Raw genomic sequence first — 20,018 nt, 5'->3', positions numbered from 1 at the left:
AAAACCAATTGACCCTGAATTTACAGAATGTCTAGGTAACCTCATGAACTCCCATTTGAATTTGTTTAAAGTGACCTAAAACTTGCTTAAAGTGATACATTTCAATTTGTCTAAATCCTCTCTTGCTTTTTCACGTGAATTTAAAGGTTAATCGTGTCATTTTAAAAAGTTCAGTATACTAATGAGCTACTATGTTCAGCAAGCAAACGGTTTTTTAGGTGAAGTTTAGGGGACTTGTGATGTATTAAGCCCGTCTTTTTTTTTTGAGTGGGCCAGTTTCAGTGGATTTGTTCAAAGTAGTCTATTGGTTTTCTAAACTTGTTTACATTGATTCATTGACCACTTAAATTTGCTTAAAGTGATACATTATTTGTAAAATTCTCTTTTACTCTGCCACGTGAATTTAGCGGGTTAGTTATGTCACTTCAAAAAGTTTAGGCTGCTAATGAGATATTTTGTAAGTTCAGAGGGGGAAACGGTTTTTGGGACAAGTTTAGAGAACTCTTGATGCTTAAGCTGTTTTTTTTCGTACGTAGATTCAATTAATCTGTTTGAGGTTTGATTCGACACCCTTTAGGTTGTTTCTCCTCACTTTAAATTAGGAATTAAATATGAAATATAACTTAATTTATCATTCAAACTAACAGTAATTGTTGGATACATTTGCTTATTGTTTCTTAGAGTGATTAGATGTGAACATGTTAATTACTCCAATAGCAAGAGGTCTTTGTCAAGATAAAGTACAAAGTGTAAATTTAAAGCGTTTAACTTTATCACCCCTGCCTTTCCCCTTCCTGCCATATATGGTTGTAGTGCTCTGTCTTCAATATACAGATAGTAAATAATAATGGAAAATTGTTTTGGAGTTGATCACTTCCATTTACTGTAAATAGCAATAAACAGTCCTTAACGTTGACTCTCTTAAACAATCAATCAATAGTCGAATTAAATTGTGAACCCAGCTGCTGCTGGCCCCACAATTTTGCCTTATATTTATTTTTTTGGTTACATTTTGCATTATATATTAGTGTATGGAAGTAGTAAGATAAACCCTTTTTCTAAAGAAGAAATGAAAAGGTGGTATGGAGTGGAGAGAAGTGCCCATCTAGATTCGAGGTGAAAAAATAAATACAAAAAAGAAAGGTTCTAAAAGATTGTCAAATTGGTGATGATGACTTAGGTATCTGTCAGTCACCCAATTTTCCTTTTCGACATCATATTATTGTTCCATGCTTTTTCTCACAAGTCGCAACTGTCTTTTATATATTTATTTTTTGGCATATGCCTTTTTCTACTTGATTGTAAGTTGAAACTTACAAACTTTCATAAAGCCAGATTGCTTTAATTTTGGATTAGGTGGATAAATTGTCATCTTGTTTTCTTAAGCTCGTGCCACTATTTCAGGTATAACCTTGGAAAAAACATTAGTATATAATTTTGAATTGAAAGATGAAATACACATTTTTATGCATCTTTACATTTGCTTTTCCGAGTCCCATAATTGTGTGTAATTGAGTGTATGTGTTTTTTAGTAGACATAATGATAATCGTCCAATAGATAGTTCCGTATGAAGCCAATCTAGAAAAATATGATTTTTTTTTTTTTTGTAATCATCAAATACTTATTGATTCTCGTACAATGATCAACAATACGTTCATCTAATAATTGGTGTGATTATTAGGCTTTCTGTTTTTTTTTAAAGGAATTCTCTACATGCAGTAACTATTTTAATTATAATGTTATTTTTATATTCATATAAATTATTTATGGAACAATCAATTTATTTCATGGATAAATTTGTAAAAAATGATTGAATGTTCTCTTATTTTTTTAATAAATAAAAGTATTTTCTTGAAAATTGTATATAAATAAAGGCTAATAACATTCTAAGATGTGCAGGATACATCTTTCGTATTTATTTGACTTTTTTTGCGACCGAGTGATCAATTGATTATATTTTACGCAAGTTCAAGGGCTAACTGGACATTTTATGCAAGTTGAGAAGACTATTAGGACACTTTGAAAGTTCAGAGGGTCAATTAATCTTTTTTTACAAATTCAGAGAATAAATGATGTATTAAACCATAAATAAAAGTATTTTTGATAGGACACATTTTTTTCCCTATGAAAGTTGAGTCCCTTCAGAGAATGCTTAATACAATTAGGAGGGAGTATTTATAGCAGTCTCTACCACCATTCAAAGAACTACAAGCTCTAGTTGAATAATGTGAAGACTGATTGAATATAAAGTTTGTTATATTAATAATAAATATATTTTTGAACTTTAACTATCTTTAATTACTTTCTTGGCAAAGTTAAGATAATAAAGATAATGTTTGGCAGCTGTTTATTGCTTTTAAAACAATAAAGATAATGTTTGGCAATCTCAATTTGGAAGGAATTTAGTTCACCTGAACTCAATTTTTTGGAATTTTTATGTTTGGAAACAAAATAAGTGTGAGAATTCAATAATTTTATGTGCAAATATTAATTTTTTTTTTTTTCATTTTCCTGTTTAGCAAGGATGGTAATGAAAATATATAATTGAATTTATGTTTGATTGAAAATGATAAAGAGAGCATGGATGGTCCTTGAAAATGGTGACAGGTTGAGGAAGTGGTATCCTGACCCCCTTTTCTTTAGTACGCATTTTATGTCTACTATATATACTGATTCTCATGCATTTTACCTTTTAAAATCAGCAGCATCTACAAACAAATATACAGTCCTGATTCCAAACCAATGAACCCATTTCGCTTTTAACAAAAGAAAAGAAAGGAAAGATCATTACAAACATTATATCAAAAAGGAAAGGAAAAGAGAGAAATAAGTGTTACTACTTCTATTCTAAATAAAAAATAAATAAATAAAGGAAACTACTTGTGAATATTAAACTTAATTATCATTGTTTATTCAGTTTAACATATTAAATACTCGGTTAATTATCATTGTTTATAAAGAAAACTACTTGTGAATATTAAACTTAATTAAAAAAATGTATCTTATTTTATTTGTATTTAAAATTATTTTTTTAACAATTAAAAAGTAGCTTTTACATATATTTTGTGCAACATAACTCTAAAAATACCATTTTAAACTATTATAAAAGTAATTTTAAATGAAATCAATCATGTACTAGTACTATTTATGTGATTATAATACTTGAGTGTCGAATTGAAAGAACGATAATTTAACAACAACAAAAAAATAAAAATAAAGATGGATATCTTTTTATTATAGGTAAATTATAAAATTGAATCAATTTAGATGTCTATTTATATATTTACACCCGTTACAAAACACATTACATATCTAGATTATTTCATTTAGGAATTACTCACAATACTCTTCATATATATAACAACTTAGCATCTTCTTCCTCTTTCTTCTTTTTCTCTTCATTTCTTTCTTATTATATTCATTGGGAATCCTCCATTTTCATGTATCAATCTAAGATCCAAACTCTTGATATAAGTATTATGTTCATTTTACACATAAATCTCTTTGAGTTGGTAGTTTTGTGTATTTGAAGTTAGTTTGAATCCATATTTGGAGTTTCAATTTTACCTGACAGCTTCGAGGTTTGCGAGTTTGGTTCGCAAAATCGCAAACTGCGAAGCTTAAAGGTTTTGCGGATCAGCTAAAACCATGAAACCAAAACATACATATACTTCACGGTTCCACTACATCGTGAAGAACTGCAAGTTCACAATAAGTACTTTGCTTCGCGGTTCAAGCAATCGCGAAGCACATTTTCTTTTTTCATTAGCACATTGTTGGACATTATCTTTATTTTTCTTGTTTTTTTAGAAGTAGCAGTATGTCAACAGACTATTTCTTGTGTGTGATCATATGGAACAACTAATGGAAAACCATGGGAAAAGCCATGGCATACAGAGTGAATCAAAGTTGCTTCGACTTTCAAAAAGAATCAACTTAGAAATGCTTCAAGAGAGAGTCTATAATTTTGCACGTGTTGATTCAACATCATTTAATGTACGTATCACCATGCAAACTACATATGATCCAAACAAAGTTCCTATGATAGTAGTTCCGATTGTTGATTCAAGTGATATTGAGTGCTTCATAGAGTATTGTCGAATTAATCCAAGCGATGTTATCCCACTATATGTTAATTTTGAATCACGAACAATAGATGCACAACTACCACGAGCTATAAAGATAGAGAATGTTATTAAATAAAGTTGTGATGCCACCGTTGAAGTGGACACAACCATTGAAGTCGAAACTCATCGGCAGGCAAAGAAAAGATAACTGATTTCAACCTCATATCCAACCCTGGTTTAGATGATATTAGCTTGAATCCGTTTTTTTGATATGAAAGAAACGATATATGAAGAAGACATTTGAGGTCATTTTGACCTTGAAGAACTGATAAATGAAGAAACGGTATATGATGAACTGCATATCCATCGGAAACAATCTCATCGTGAAGGTATTCTCGAAAGCAATGCACGAGCTGACCATGTATTAGTAAGTATCTACGAGGCGGATGATGAAGAAAGAAGAAGAAAGATGACTAATCCATTTTGATGACTGTCAGAGGTCCATGATGCACTTGTGCTTCCTATTGAATCTAGTGCATCAAAAGGGGTTGTCGGTTTAAAGATGCATGATATATTCTCAAACAAACGGAATTGCAAGATGCACTTGGAAAATACGCAGTTAAGAACAAGTTCGAATAGTCTAACAAGTCCATGTTTGAAGGTAGATGTAAGCATGATAAGGCATGTGAATGGCGTGCTATAGGTATTGCAATACCCAATTTCTATATGTTCAGGATCCGAAAAATGGATGAAATGAATAAACACACATGTGCTAGAGATCAAATTACACCACATCACAGGCAAGTAGGGAAACGAGTTATCGGCATACTACTTGCGGATAAGTTTGATATCGAGGACATAGTGTATAGATGAAAGGATATTGTGAAAGATTTTGAGAAAGTATATAAAATCAACATGTCTTGTATGCAAGCTTGGAGGACAAGATGTTGGGCGTTAGAAGATGTGAGGGTTCACCGGGAGAGTCATTTATGTTGTTACTGGACTACTGCGAGACCTTAAAAAAATACAATCCAGGTACGGTGGCACATATTCAAACTGACAATAATGATCACTTCAATTACTTCTTTCTAGTGATGGGTCCTTCACTTAGAGTGTTTAAAGAAAATATTCACCATGTTCTTTGTGTTGATGGAGCGTTTTTAAAAGGTAAATATCATGGCCAATTGTACATCGTAGTTGGCAAAGATGGTAATAACCAGATTTATCCTATTGCTTTTGGGGTTGGACCAAACTAGAGCAATGAGGGATGGAGTTGGTTTATGACCAAGCTTAAAGAATGTATTGAGGATGTAGAAAATTTTGTGATAATCTCGGATAGGCATAAAGGAATTGATTATGCTGTGAATTTAGTGTTTCCAAATACGATACGTGGATGTTGTTGTCAACATCTGAGAATGAACGTGAAAGCAAAATTCCTAAAAATTAGAAAGATAGATGAGGTGTACTGTCAAGCTGCTAAAGCTTATAGAGTTTCTGATTTTAACGAGGTATTTTCTCGACTTTGGCAACTATATGGCCCCATAATAGAATATCTAGAGCAAGCCGGTATCCATAAATGGTTTCATACCCGTCGGTATAACATGATGACCACAAACATAGCAGAATCATGGAACACGATTATGGTGGTAGGAAGACGTTTACCTATCACAATGTTGGTAGACTACATTAGAGTTACTCTCCAATGATGGTTTTACAAAGAGATAATAATTGGATGGTATAAATTTCAGATTTGGTAATCTTTGAAGCTTGGATGTTATATAAATATATTAATAACAACTTTGACTTTTAGGATCACCACAAACACATTTGTCATAGTGGGTTGAAAAGAAGATGATGAGTCATGTTGAAAAAGATATCACTTGTTTGTTTTCTAGAATAGACGCACACACATTTCAGATCAAACAAAAGAGAGAGTTGTTGATTTAAATGCAAGAACTTGCATGTGTAGGAAATATCAACTTTCTCAATTTTCTTGTAAACATGTATACAAAGTTTTGTGTGAGCACTGACTGAGTAATGCATACCAATGGGTGGATAGTTACTACACCAACAACGCGGTTAAATTATCATACATTGAGATGAACAGTCAGACCCCGGTCGAAATGGACAAACTATGATCCTCCTTCTCCCCCTGTAAAAGGCTCTGCACCTGTCGGTCGACCAAGAAGTCAGAATAGAAGACTATCACAATGTGAAGATCAATTTCTAAGCATATGTAGTCGATGCGGGAATACTTTCCACACTAGATTAAATTTTCATTAACCGCTACCAAATACAATTCATCCTCCAAGTACATTTGCAAGTTCTCTAAGTTCTAAGACATGATTAATTTTGAGCTTATTGTAATAATTTTGTACTTATCATAATAATTTTGTAATAATGAACATATTGAAATAATTTTGTGCTTGTTGCAATAATTTTGTAAGAATATTAAACTTATTATAATAATGTTGTAGTATTTTGAACTTTTGAAATGATGCTTCACATATGAAAATAATACTTCGCGGTTTCATGAAATGCGAGTTCGCATTTTATGAAAACTGCAAAACAGATAATGAACTGCGAAGTATAATACTTCGCAACTCATTATTTCCCTTCATAGTTACATGAACCGCGAAGTATAATTTACTTCGCGGTTATATGAACTGTGAAGTGGTATAGCTATCTATGAAAATGTCTATTTGATTTTGGTGAGTTTACAAAACCTGTATACAATACAACAAAAAAAAACTTACATACAATCCAATTATCCACATATACAATCCAAATAACATACAATTCAAACTTATATACAATCCAAACATACATACAATCCAAGTATCCATATATATAATCCAAATATATACAATCCAAAAATCAATCCAATACTAAAATTTACAATGGATATAGTTTTTGATGAAAAACCTCGAGCACAACACAATATCTTAAAAAAATCTCCATTCTTTGGACTCAATGATATCAGTGGCCTTCTAGCAGATAAAATTTGAATGAAAAGGCAAACAAATAACTCACAGTCGTTCGAGCCCATCAACTATTATGAAGTGTCCTTTAGCATAGTCCAACTGATGGATGGGTCTAAATTCTTCATTTGTTGCCCAAAATCCAGTTTTAGTAATGGCCCTAAAAAGGATGGAGAGGGGCTTGGCTAAGACTTCAGTAAATTTCTCAAGATCTATAGTATGCCCATTTATATAATCTTTGAGTGCCTTATACCATCCACACGCTTCTTCAATTGCCTCAACCACAAGTGCAGCTTCTGGCCCATTGGATGACTGAAAAACACAAAACCGAAAACACAAAACCGAAAACACAAATTTGATAAACACAAAACCAGTAAACATCGGATACCATATTACTTACATTAAAAAGCTTCTTTAAAACTTAGATTTTTGAAAGTTATCCATCTACTTAAACGAGTGGGTACGCTATTGTCTTCCCTCATATAGAATTTATGAGGTGCACTCCATACCTCAACTATCCAAACCTATAAAACATTTCAATTCAATTTAAATACAACAGAAATCAAACATCAAGTAGATCAAATAAATATACGAAGCATACCTGAAATGCTTGTGCTAGACCAACTAGCTGATATGGAACGACCTTATCGATCTTACCCTTGTTGAACGCCTCAAATTTCTCCTTTCTGCTCGAACCAGATACAACCATTTGCATCGTCTTATACGTCTCCTATCAAGCAAACATACCCTATGGAAACTCATCAAATAACTTCAGAAAATAAGTCAGGTCGATGATATTAGGATCAACAAAATGATGAGGATCGGTGGTGAATAGGAGCATGTGTATAACATACAATATATCCATGAAGATCGCATCACCATCTTCTTCAAGGCTTCAATTTGTGCTTTCAAAGGTATAGTATATTTGTGTGTTAAGACCTAACTACCTTCGAAGTACTGATTGCTTAATCTGTTTGCCTTCTTTAACTTACTCAATCGCTTCACAATTGGTGTCGGATCACCAAATCTCAACCCGGTGATAAGTCTGAACTTAAAATCGCCGAATTTGAGTTCAACTCCTTTGACATTGAACCACATCTCTCTATGTTTTGGATTTTATGGAGCAATCTCTCTCGTAATGACCTTAGTGGCATAAAGGAATTGATAACGTACACACCTCTATATCCATCAAATGTCCAAAACAAGTTTTCCAGAACATCTCCATTTGCTTTTTAGTTAATTTGGTCTTCACTTTCTTCATCATATCTCAATCACCCCTCATTGTGATTGATGCCTTTATATTCAAGCTATAAGGATACTTGAAATTGATGTCTTTCACACTATCATCAACTGATACCCTCCCCCTCTTCTTTGAATCCTTCTTAGATGAACCAACCTTCAACAAAATGTAGCTCATTTTAGGCAAATAATGAAATAAAATCAGTTCGCAGTTTACTTGGTTACTTTGCGGTTGATCACAACTGCGAAGTAAATCATGTGTATTTTCCTTCGCGTTTGATCAAAACTGTGAAGCAGGAGTAAGACTATGAAGTGACAATTCACTCAACCGCGAACGGAAATAATATTTCACAGATATGAGTTTTCTTCGCGGTTTTCCCCAACCGCGATGATTTTGCTTCGCAGTTGGCGAAAACTGCGAAGACAACTCATATCTGCATAATAGTTTTCTGGGCAAAATGAACTTTTCACTATATTTTTGAACTATTTCTAAGTTCCATTTCGCAAAATATAGCTATAAACTAACGAAACAAAATACAAAGATACCCTAAACCTAAGCCAAAATCGCAAAAACAGGAAAACGAGAACACATAACCCTAAAACCAATCGAAAGAAATCATAAAAATACAGTAGATACATATCTTTTTGTCGCTTTTCGCCATTGAAATCAAAGAGAAAAAACATAGAGAAGAAAGTCCTTCGAGTTCGTAGAGAAAGAAAGGAAGAGAAAAAGAAGAAAGATAATTCGAAGTTGTTATATATATATATATATATATATATATAGTAAAGACTATGCTTACTTTGTTTTTGACAAAGTAAGCCTTACTTTATCAAAATATATAGGTATTACGAATAATTCCTAAATGAAATAGTCTAAATATGTAATGTGTTATGTAATAGATTTAAATATATAAATCAACCTCTAAATTGATACAGTTTTGTAATTTACCTTTTTATTATTTAAAAAGGTAATTAAAAAACGAGATTCAAATAGGTAATTATATCAACTTTGTAAGTAGATATTAAATTCGATGAATGTAAAAGAAAAAGTGAAAGAATATGAATATCCAGTAAAGATGGATGATTGATGCGTGGCGTGGGACATATATAAAAAGGAAATGCCTTAATTAGTTCTCTTTCTTCCCTGTAGATATTGCATATTTCGTCACGCCAACACCACTTTCTATGAACATAATCAATCCTTTTTTGAAAATTTTCCTCCTTTTTTGCTGTTTTTATCCCTCTTATTTTTTTTTATATAATATACAAAGATATCCATCTACATGTCATATTAATTAATCATGATTCTACTATAAAAAAACATTAATCATGATTTTTTTTTATTGTTGTTATTATTATCTAATTATATAATATTATAGGCTGATAAGCATCTTCACCGCATTAAACGAACAACCATTCAATAATGTAGAATCAATTTAATAAATTTCATTCCATTAAACTATCACATTCGATCCTTAAACACTACAACCACTCAATCATATAGAATCCACGAATTAATTTAACAATATACCATATTACTTTTTATTAATAATAACTTTTTGATCTATACTAAACAGTCATGAAGTTTAAACTCTCTCTAATGGTGTTAAATCAATTGACGGGCTAATGAGCCTTTCATTCTGAAAGATGTTATAAGATTAAGGGTCAAATACATGAATATCATAATTAAGTACAAAATTACAACTCAGTTATATTACCAAATTTAATTCTTAATATGTCATTATTCTCTATATATTATGATTTTATATCATAATTTAAGAAATCTAGACTCCAATTCATACATCATAAACCTTAGAAAATATATTCTAGACTTCTAATTTATAAATTCTAATTCTTAAAATATGTTAAAAGTACTGATTTTTCTAGTTTGACATAATCCAAAATTATAACTTGACATAGTTGTAAATAGTTATTAAAAGATGAATTTCTGTGTAATTTTCCTTAAGATTAATCTAGATTTAAGTTGAATATATTCCTAACAGACTAAAATTAGGATGAATTATAGAAGAATAAGACAAACGATCCTAGATAGAATAAGATCCAATTCTATTTAGTTAGTCGGGTCTTAACAAGGAGTTAATGGGTGCAAAAAAATATACCGCCTCGTGTCCTAATATTTAAATATATTAATATTAATTCTCGTTCTATTTTCTCAATGGGTCGGACACAAAGGGAAGGATGTTTGCCAAATCTAGTTCTAAAATCTTGAATTTTAGATAAAAAAAAGTTGCTAAAACCCGGGTTTTTTCGATGAAAATCGAAAATTTTATTCCAAATATCATAAGATAGCATCTTTTTTAAAATGATCTTTTTTCATCGAAAAAACCCGGCTTTTAGCAACTTTTTCGAGCTCAAAGAAAGAATTATTCGTCTTATTCTTCTATAATTCATCCTAATTTTAGGTAAAGTTAGGGTGGATCGTTTAAATCGGTCTCGACAACTGGTCCAAGGGTTGGCGAAAATCCGACCGATAGACATTGATGTGTCTCATACACCTAAGGTCGAATTTTCCTATGTGGCGATGTCATGGGAGAGTTGCGCCATAGGAAAATTCGACCCCAGGCGTAGGTAAGGCTATCTCAGGCGTTGGGCCAAGCATCGGCGAGAGTTCTGGTAGACGGTAAGGAGGATCGAGCCAGATGGGCGACTAGTGGTGAATGAGATATATTAATGTCCATTGGTCGTGGGCTTCAAGTCGGCATAAGAAACACTATAGGGGGGACAGGGTCATCTAGTGTCGGATCTCCACTAACTCCTAGACCAGTTATCAGGATTGGTTTAAGTGATCCACCTAGTCCACGAGGGACTAAGAGAGTCGGGTATCCGACCTTTGGGAAGGGAGACAGATGTCTCCATCGGGTGGAACCCTTATGGAAACTTTGGGTCCCCGAATTGGCCCACAGTGCGGGTTCTTTGTGAGACGAGGTTTAATCACAGAAAGTCCCTCCAGAATGGAATATCGACAAATGAATTGATGGGATGCTGGTTGGCCGAGATTCGGAAAAATCTCGCCACCACACGGAACTTTGGCCTGACTCCAACCTGGTCCCGTGACATTTGCATTCTTTCTTCAATCATTACAATTATAATTTCATTCTCATTTACATGAGGATGAAATTGATTTAGAACTTGTTTGGTTCGGCTGTTAGCTAATAGCCGTTGCGGTTGCTGTTAGTTGTTTGCAGTTGCAGTAAGGTGTTGGTTGTTATTGTTAGTTGTTTGTTATTAGCTGTTTAATTATTAGTGTTTGGTAAAATTATATTAAATTGTTGTTGTTCGGATTTAAAATGTCTAATATGGACATGTTTTAAATTAATCAACAAATTTATTTTTTTATGTTTGCGATCTGTTACTAATGATAATAAAATGATGCACATGTGAAGTGTAGATGACAATATTCATGACCAAGAAGACATTTTAATGAATTATTTCTCAAATTGACCCAACTAGAGGTAAAATTACTCTTGGCTGCCAACGTTAGGGGGTGTAATTGCACAATTTTAGACGTTAAGGGTAAAATTGCTCCTAGCTTAAACGTTGAGAGTATTTTTGCACCTTATCATATTATAAAGTAAAAAATGTGTTATACAAATTAATAAAAATAATCTATATAAAAAAATGAAAAAATAAAAATAAAAATTTTATTGAACGCAACATAACCTTGTTTTTCCTGTAATTATGTTGTAGAAATATAAATAATGTTAAAGAAGAAACATATTTTGTGGAAATAAAAAAGATAATTTTGTCAATAACAAATAACTACAAACAGTGTTTATGAAAAGCTTCAAATTGAAACTTTTTGTGAAAAGATCCAAATATGAGCTTTTCGTGAAAAGATCCAAAACGCTGCAGTTTCCAGAGAAAATACTAAACGCTGCGGTTATATAAACCTAACCAAACGCTATATTTTCTGCGGTTTGGAGTGAAACGCTAAACGCTCTTCTGAAAAGCTGAAACAAACACCCCTTAGTGTGTTGTCCATCTGGATAGCATAATTAATGGTAATGTATTATGTTATAATTAAAGATAATAAGCTTAAATAAATCATGATTATTTAAGTTGCTATGAGTCAACGTATACCATAATTAAAATGATAATAAAAATCAACATGAACTATAAATTATTTGACTTTTCAGTTAGATAAAGAGAGTACAATTAGCTTCTGTTTTTTATTTTTATTTTTATTTTTTATGGTATAATAATTCAAGGGATCTTTGCTTGCCCCTTCTTTAAGTTTACCACCTTTGATTGTCTCATTAACGTTTAACCTTAAAAAAGGTATCTTTGTTCACACCTAAGCCATTATTGTTGTTCCCTCTTCTAAATTATCATTATTATGCTAATCTAATTAGTTAATAATTACGATTTATTCTGTTTAATAAACTATTTAATATACATAACACATTATTATTGTAATTTTTTTTTAATAAACTTCGTTTTATTAAACTATTAATCTTAATGGTTAAATTCTATAACCACTCAATCATAAGGAATTCACCAATCACAAGAGATCCACCCATTAATTAAAGTCTATTATATTATTTTAAAAATTAAAAAATATATTATAAAAATAATCAAAAGCTTAATAAACTACTCAATACCTATTGAGTGGTTGATAAATGATTGATATATTAAATTCACTCCAATGGAAAAGAGTTTAATTAATGAGTATAATGAGTGGTTTATTATACTCCAGAGATGTTCTTAGATTACAACATTTGCGATTGTTAGATTTTAGCTGATTAATGAGTAGTATTTGGTAAATTTATAATGAATTATTTATTGATAAAAATATCAAAAGACTAATAAAAATATATTTTATACAAATGAAAATATATTACGAATATTAATAAAAATAATTTTTATGATCAAATCATTTTTAAAAATAAAAAATATTCATAAATAACAACTTTATATCCTTTTAAAAAAGGCTTAATACACAAATAACTCCATGAACTTGTCCAAATATTGTAATTGCCCCCTGCAACTTTCAATTGTAACAACTTACCCCTCAAACTTGTCTAATTGTAAAACATAACTCCTCAAACTTGTCCAATTGTAAAACATATCCCCATATTATTGACATGGACTGCAATTGAAGAAAGGCGTGAAATACAAAAGCTACAATATTCGTGGAGTGTGATAATCAGATCTTTGGCGTGATACGAATCCGTGGAAACATTTTTACGATAGCTTCAAGTACGGGGTAAAAAAATTTCCAATTTGGGGTTATGTTTTACAATTGGACAAGTTTAAGGGGTAAGTTGTTATAATTGAAAGTTGAGGGAGACAATTGCAATATTTGGACAAATTCAGGGGTTATTTGTGTATTATGCCTTTAAAACAACAACTTTATATATATATGAGAGAGAGAATATGATTGCTTGATTGATTATTTCCCCAAGAGGAGTTACATATACTAACTTGGTTACATAATCAAAGGCTATCAATATGCTAATCCATTAATTACAAATATATGCTTGCCATATATACAAAATATTCCTAAATACAAGTTTGACTACTATATTCTATTATTGAGTCTATTACACCCCCTCAATCTGAAGCAGGAGGCGGTCGAATGCTCAGATTGTTGCGAAAATCCTCAAATAGAACCAATGGAAGGTCTTTGGTGAAGATATCTGCAATCTGGTACCGTGAGGGGACATAAAGAACACGAACATGACCCTTTAGCTCATTTTTCACAAACAAAATGAATATCCATTTCTATATGTTTGGTTCTCTGATGATGCACTGGATTTCCTAAAAGATAAATTGTACTAACATCGTCACAATACACCATAGTAGCTTTTGGAATAGGACAATGTAGTTCTAGTAGAAGGTTGCGTAACCAACATGTCTCAGATACAACATTTGTAACTCCTCAGTATTCTGCTTCAGCACTTGACCGAGACAATGTGGATTTCCTTTTGGAGGACCAAGAGAGTAAGTTGTCTCCCAAAAATACACAATAGCCTGATTTGGAACGACGAGTATCAGGACAACCGCCCCAATCTGCATCAGTTTAGGACAAAATGGATGTGATGGAGGAGGGATATAAATGGAGACCGTATGTTAAAGTGCACTTGATGTAGCAAATATTTTTTTTTCAGGGCATGCATGTGAATCTCCATAGGATTGTGCACGAACAAACATATTTGTTGAACCGCATAGGAGATGTCTGGCCAGGTGAAAGTGAGATATTGTAAGGCCCCTACAAGACTCTGATAAAGAGAAAGATCGACAAAGAGAGTACTCGTGGTGGCACTGAGCTTGGGTTTAGTGTCAACATGAGTGGATGTGGGCTTACATGCAAACATGTCAGCCATTTCGATGAGTTTCCCATGGAGGAAGGCATTTTTGACATCAAGTTGATGAAGCGAACATCCCTTTGAGAGTGCCAAACTGCGTACGGTTCGAATGGTCGGTTTGACCATGGGGCTAAATGTTTCACCATAAGGCTAGGCTTGGAAGATTTAGTATTAAGGGGAGGATGGGTCATTTGGTGAATAGTGTAAGGTGAGATTGGGGGTATTTAGAAAATTATAATTAGATGAAGTTGGAGGAGAGAGTGGAAAATGGGAATTTTCTTTTATTAAATAAGACATGACGACTTATGAATATGCATTGTGACACAAAATCAAAACATTTATATCTGCGGTGGTTTTGTGGAAAACCTAAGAAAACACATGGTGTTCAACAAGGTTGGAGTTTATTTGTAGTGGTTGAAGGAAAAAAAGGGTAACATAAACAACCGAAGACACGAAGGTGAGAATAAGAAGGTACTTTTTGATAGAGAATGGTATGGGGAAATAAAAACGACAATTGTTTACTACGAAGAATGTTAAGAAGGTATATTTCCATATCGAGTGCATGATGCCAAAATGACGGTCGAATGGAAGCATGTGTGAATAAGGTGCGGATAATATTATTGATGGATCGAATTTTTCGTTCAACCTTTCCATTTTGAGATGAGGTGTGAGGACAAGAAAAGCAGAAAGAAATTCCATGAGTTTTACATAAATTCATCATCAAAGTCAAGAGCAGTTGTTTGTATATTGTCATTATTTGGCGGAGGAGAATGAGGAGGTGGTGGAGATGATCCTACAAAGTGTCCTTATAAGGAGTGGACATGGGTGTGGGAATAGGCTGTTTGTGTGTCCTAGTTCTTAGGCATTGTTTCTATGCTTTGTGAACATAATGTATATTGTTAGAATACATTGTATAAGTGTTACATGAATAAAGACATTAATTCGTTCTATTTATATCTTATGTTATAAACATGAATGAAGTATTCATTGATTGTTAATCATTAATCTATCTGAGGCTTGTTCTATTCATGTGAATGAATAAAACCAAATGCCTATACATTCAGTATATGTGTTGTAGTGTTGATCATATGACTGCAATGCTTGTATAGTAATATATAGATGTAGGTACGGATGTAGCTCAATACGGGACTGGATCGATCCGCTCTAGAAATATTCATGGTGGACGTGTCATTGATCTTTTTATATGCAGAACTCTATTATCTCCAGACCCGGTTTCATTATAGTAAACAATGTGGAATCTGGTTCACTTTAATATACGCCTAACAGATCCATAACAGGATGCTAGATATGGGTATGTTGGGTGAACCAGTAAACACGTTCTTGCAGATAAGTGAAGTGAAAGAATTACCACTCACATAACAGTGAGCTGATATCACCGACCACTTGATAAGTGGAAATGAAGAAGTGTATGGTCATACCCTGATAAGTATTTTTACTTATCTGATTCATCGATTCACTTTCAATTAAGAAATATAATAAACCATACAGAGAATTCTTGAAACACCTTTCCACATGATTTTGATTTGACAAAATTATTTAAGTTAATCCATGATTAATACAATTAAATTTATGTGCTTTGATTTAATTGTACTAATGCGTTTGTTCAATGTTGAGAATAAATATATATATATATAAGAACAGGAATCAAAGTAAGACAGAACGTAGTCAGCATGATAACATAGCACGAGCTGAGTAAAAGTATAACTCAACATGAAAAGAAGAAAAGTCTTCTTCAGAACTGAAACTTGCAGATAAAGCTGACCACAGAAGCTGAGGAGAACGTAACTCGGAAATATCTTCTTTGGAACAATATCTTGCACAACGAAGCTGATCATGAAAGCTGAGTAAAAAGCAACTCAGTATCGTAAATAGCAACGATCAAAGACAACGACTATCAAAGTAAAGTTGAGTGCTCTTCAGGACAGCACCAATGATCCGTTTGCTAAAAGACAAGATCCGACAGTGATCTGCGCCAATTCAGAAGCTTTGGAATCATGCAAGGATATAGTTTTGAGACGCATGTGTCAACTGTTCTCTAGCTAAAAGACAAAACTGGCGCTAGAAGATGAACCTGCAGAAAGAAGACAAGCCTAACGCCTGCCAAATTCAGACGACAGGATTGGCCTGCAAATCTGAAGCTGACCAGAACAATGTCGCATGAAGAGCCGTTTGAATCCAACGGATAGATCCAGATTCAAATGATTTAGTCTTCAGATTTCAACTATAAAAGGACAAGTTCATTCTTGGATCCTGTGCCGATTGCTGATATACAAAAAGAGAAAAATAAAAAGCACATTCAAACAAGAAAAAGATCTTACACCAAACTTCCATTTCTGTGTAAAAGCTAGTTTGATTTTGTAATCATCTAAAGTGTTCTTCAACTAGAAAGAACAAGTTTGTATCAATTGTAAAATTGAGAGAGTGGTGCTGAGTACTCGGTTTTAAGTACTCAGCGGTAGAGAAATCTAGGTGTTCGGTTATAGCACTTAGTAGGAGTTGAGTAGACGAATAGAGGAAGGTACTCTTGCATATTCAACTGCCTTGTAAACGGTTTGTGCTCTACCTTTAAAGAGCTCAGTATTGGATTGAAAAAGCCCGGAGGGATTCTGGGGACTGGACGTAGGCGGAGAGGCCGAACCAGGATAAGTCGTGTTGAGTAATTTCTAACTCTCTCTCAATATATCTATATATGTGTTGCTTGATTAAATTGCTCAGGATATAAATTATACAAGCTGACACTGAGTAATCTGGGTGCTGAGTTGGAAGCTGACCTCAAGTGTTAATTCCCAACTCACGAGTAAAACAGTTCTAGTCAGCATCTGACTAAAGCTGTCTTACACTTCTCGGCCGTGCTGGCCTGAACTAAGTTAAAGTAATTAAAAAATTATCTTAAGTCAGCATAATTAAGCGAAAAATTTGTATTAGTTCCTAACCCCCCTGGAACTAATCACACGGGACCAACAAGTGGTATCAGAGCCAAATAGCTCACTACTCAAAGATATAACTATCTTGAGCTGATCCCGATAAATGGCTGAGAACAGGATGAAAAACTTTATTCAAGCCACAAACATGAGTGCATGGCTTACAATAGTACAAGGTCCATACGTGCCTTATAAAACTGTTAACAATGAGAAAGCTGTTAAGAGTGAAACTGAGTGGTTAGAAGATGACCTTAAGAAACTACAAAACAATTCTTCGGCTATCAATATGCTTCACTATGCTCTAGATGCTGCAGAGTACAATAAAATCTCAGGTTGCGAGTCAGCACAGGAGATTTGGAAAAAGTTGGAGGTGACCTATGAAGGCACAAGCAAGGTCAAGGAGTCCAAAGTGAACCAACATATGAGACTGTACGAGCTGTTTGAGATGAATGAAAACGAAGACATCTCGGAGATGAACTCAAGGTTCACCAATATTATAAATGAGCTCAAGAGGCTCGGAAAGAATTTCACCGAAGAGGAACAGGTGAAGAAAATATTGAAAAGTCTTCCCAAAAGCTGGCAAGCTAAGAAGACAGCTGTGGAAGAAGCTCAGGACCTGACCACGTACAAATACGACGAGCTGATCGGATCTCTGCTGACTCATGAGATCTCTATGAAAAACTTCGAAGCAAAAGAGAAGTCAGAAGACAAGAAGCAAAAATCACTTGTCATGAAAGCTGACTCAACCGAAGCTGACTCGTCAGATGATGAGGAGATGGCCATGTTCACAAGAAAGATGAAGAAATTGTTCAGAAAGAATGACAAGAACAGCAAGAGGCCATACAAAAGAGGTGATAGGTACATAGCTGAGTCTAGTGACAGCAGATATAAGAAGGACAGTTCAAAGCCTGTCACATGCTTCGAGTGCCATCAAACTGGGCACATTAAGTCAAGCTGCCATAACTTAAAGAAAGAAAAGAGGGGAAGTAAAAAGGCAATGGTGGCTACATGGAGTGACAGTGATGAGTCAACCTCATCAGAAGCTGACGCAAATGAGACAGCAAATATATGCTTCATGGCCGATGACGCTGCTGAGCAAGCTGACCTCTCAGATGATACTGACCAAGAGGAACACTCCAATGAGGTAACATCTCTACTCTTGCTTAGAAATGAAATGGTTAACGCCCTGAGTGACTTATATACACTGACTAAAAAGTGTAACAAGAAAATAAAGGCACTCAGCAGGCGGTGTGACGAGATTGAAGAGGTCAAACTCAGTGACCTTTGATATCTTCTCCAAGACAACTCAACTTTGCATAACAATATGGAAATCATGCACAAGTTTGTCTCGAAAGTCCAATCAGATTCAAAGAAACTGAGAAAGGATGTCACAACCCTACAGAACCAAATAAAAGGTTCAACTAAAAATAAATCCCACGCTGAGTACTCAGATACTGGTCAGCTTAGACAGTTCACTCAGTGTGACTGTTGTGGGAAGAGAGGACACACAATAGATGTGTGTTGGTATAATCGGCGGATTGTCCAATGTGACTTCTGCGGAAAGAAAGGTCATACCACTAAGGTATGCTGGCATGCTCAGCACAACGGTGCTGACAAAAACAAAGTCACCCTAAAAGGGTAACTCATTGTGACTTCTGTGGTAAACAAGGCCACACCATAAATATATGTCGTCACAAATTAAAACATGATATAGCACTTGTTTATGCTAACCAACGAGGACCCAAAAAGAATTGGGTACCTAAAGATGAATGATTCAAAATGCAGGTGAGCCTGAGGTGCGTGGAGAAGTCAAAGCTTTGGTATATTGACAGCGCATGCTCGAGGCATATGACTGGTGATGAAACTCAGTTCATCACACTTGAGCTTAAACGAGGTGGTAACGTAAGCTTTAGAGACAATAAAAAGGGTAAGATAGTTGGGTCAGGTACTATCGGAGATAACCCTACTATTGAGTCAGTCTCCCTAGTTAGAGGTCTCAAATATAACCTATTGAGCGTAGCTCAGCTGTGTGACAGCGGTAGAAAGGTTGTGTTTGATGCCACTCAGTGTCGGATACTTGAGGGAAAAACAAACGATTTGATTTTAATTGCCCCTCGTGTTGACAATGTATATATGTTGAGCTTAGAAAAACAGTTTTCTAAAAATATATGCTTAATGTCTAAAGAGGATAACTCCTGGCTATGGCATAAGAGACTTGGTCATGTAAGCATGGACCTCCTTGCCAAATTAGCTAGAAAGCAATTAGTTGAGGGATTACCCAAATTGAAATTTGAAAAAGATCAATTATGTAATGCTTGTCAGCAAGGTAAACAAACGAAAAAGTCTTTTCAAAGTAAAAATATTGTCTCAACCAAGAGACCATTGGAATTACTACATTTGGACCTTTTCGGACCTGTCCAGCCATTCAGCTTGGGCGGTAAGAAATTTTTCTTAGTCAT

The sequence above is a fragment of the Euphorbia lathyris genome, chromosome 7 (genome assembly GCF_963576675.1).
Source record: "Euphorbia lathyris chromosome 7, ddEupLath1.1, whole genome shotgun sequence".
Lineage (NCBI taxonomy): Eukaryota > Viridiplantae > Streptophyta > Magnoliopsida > Malpighiales > Euphorbiaceae > Euphorbia > Euphorbia lathyris.
This window is presented reverse-complemented; position numbering follows the sequence as displayed.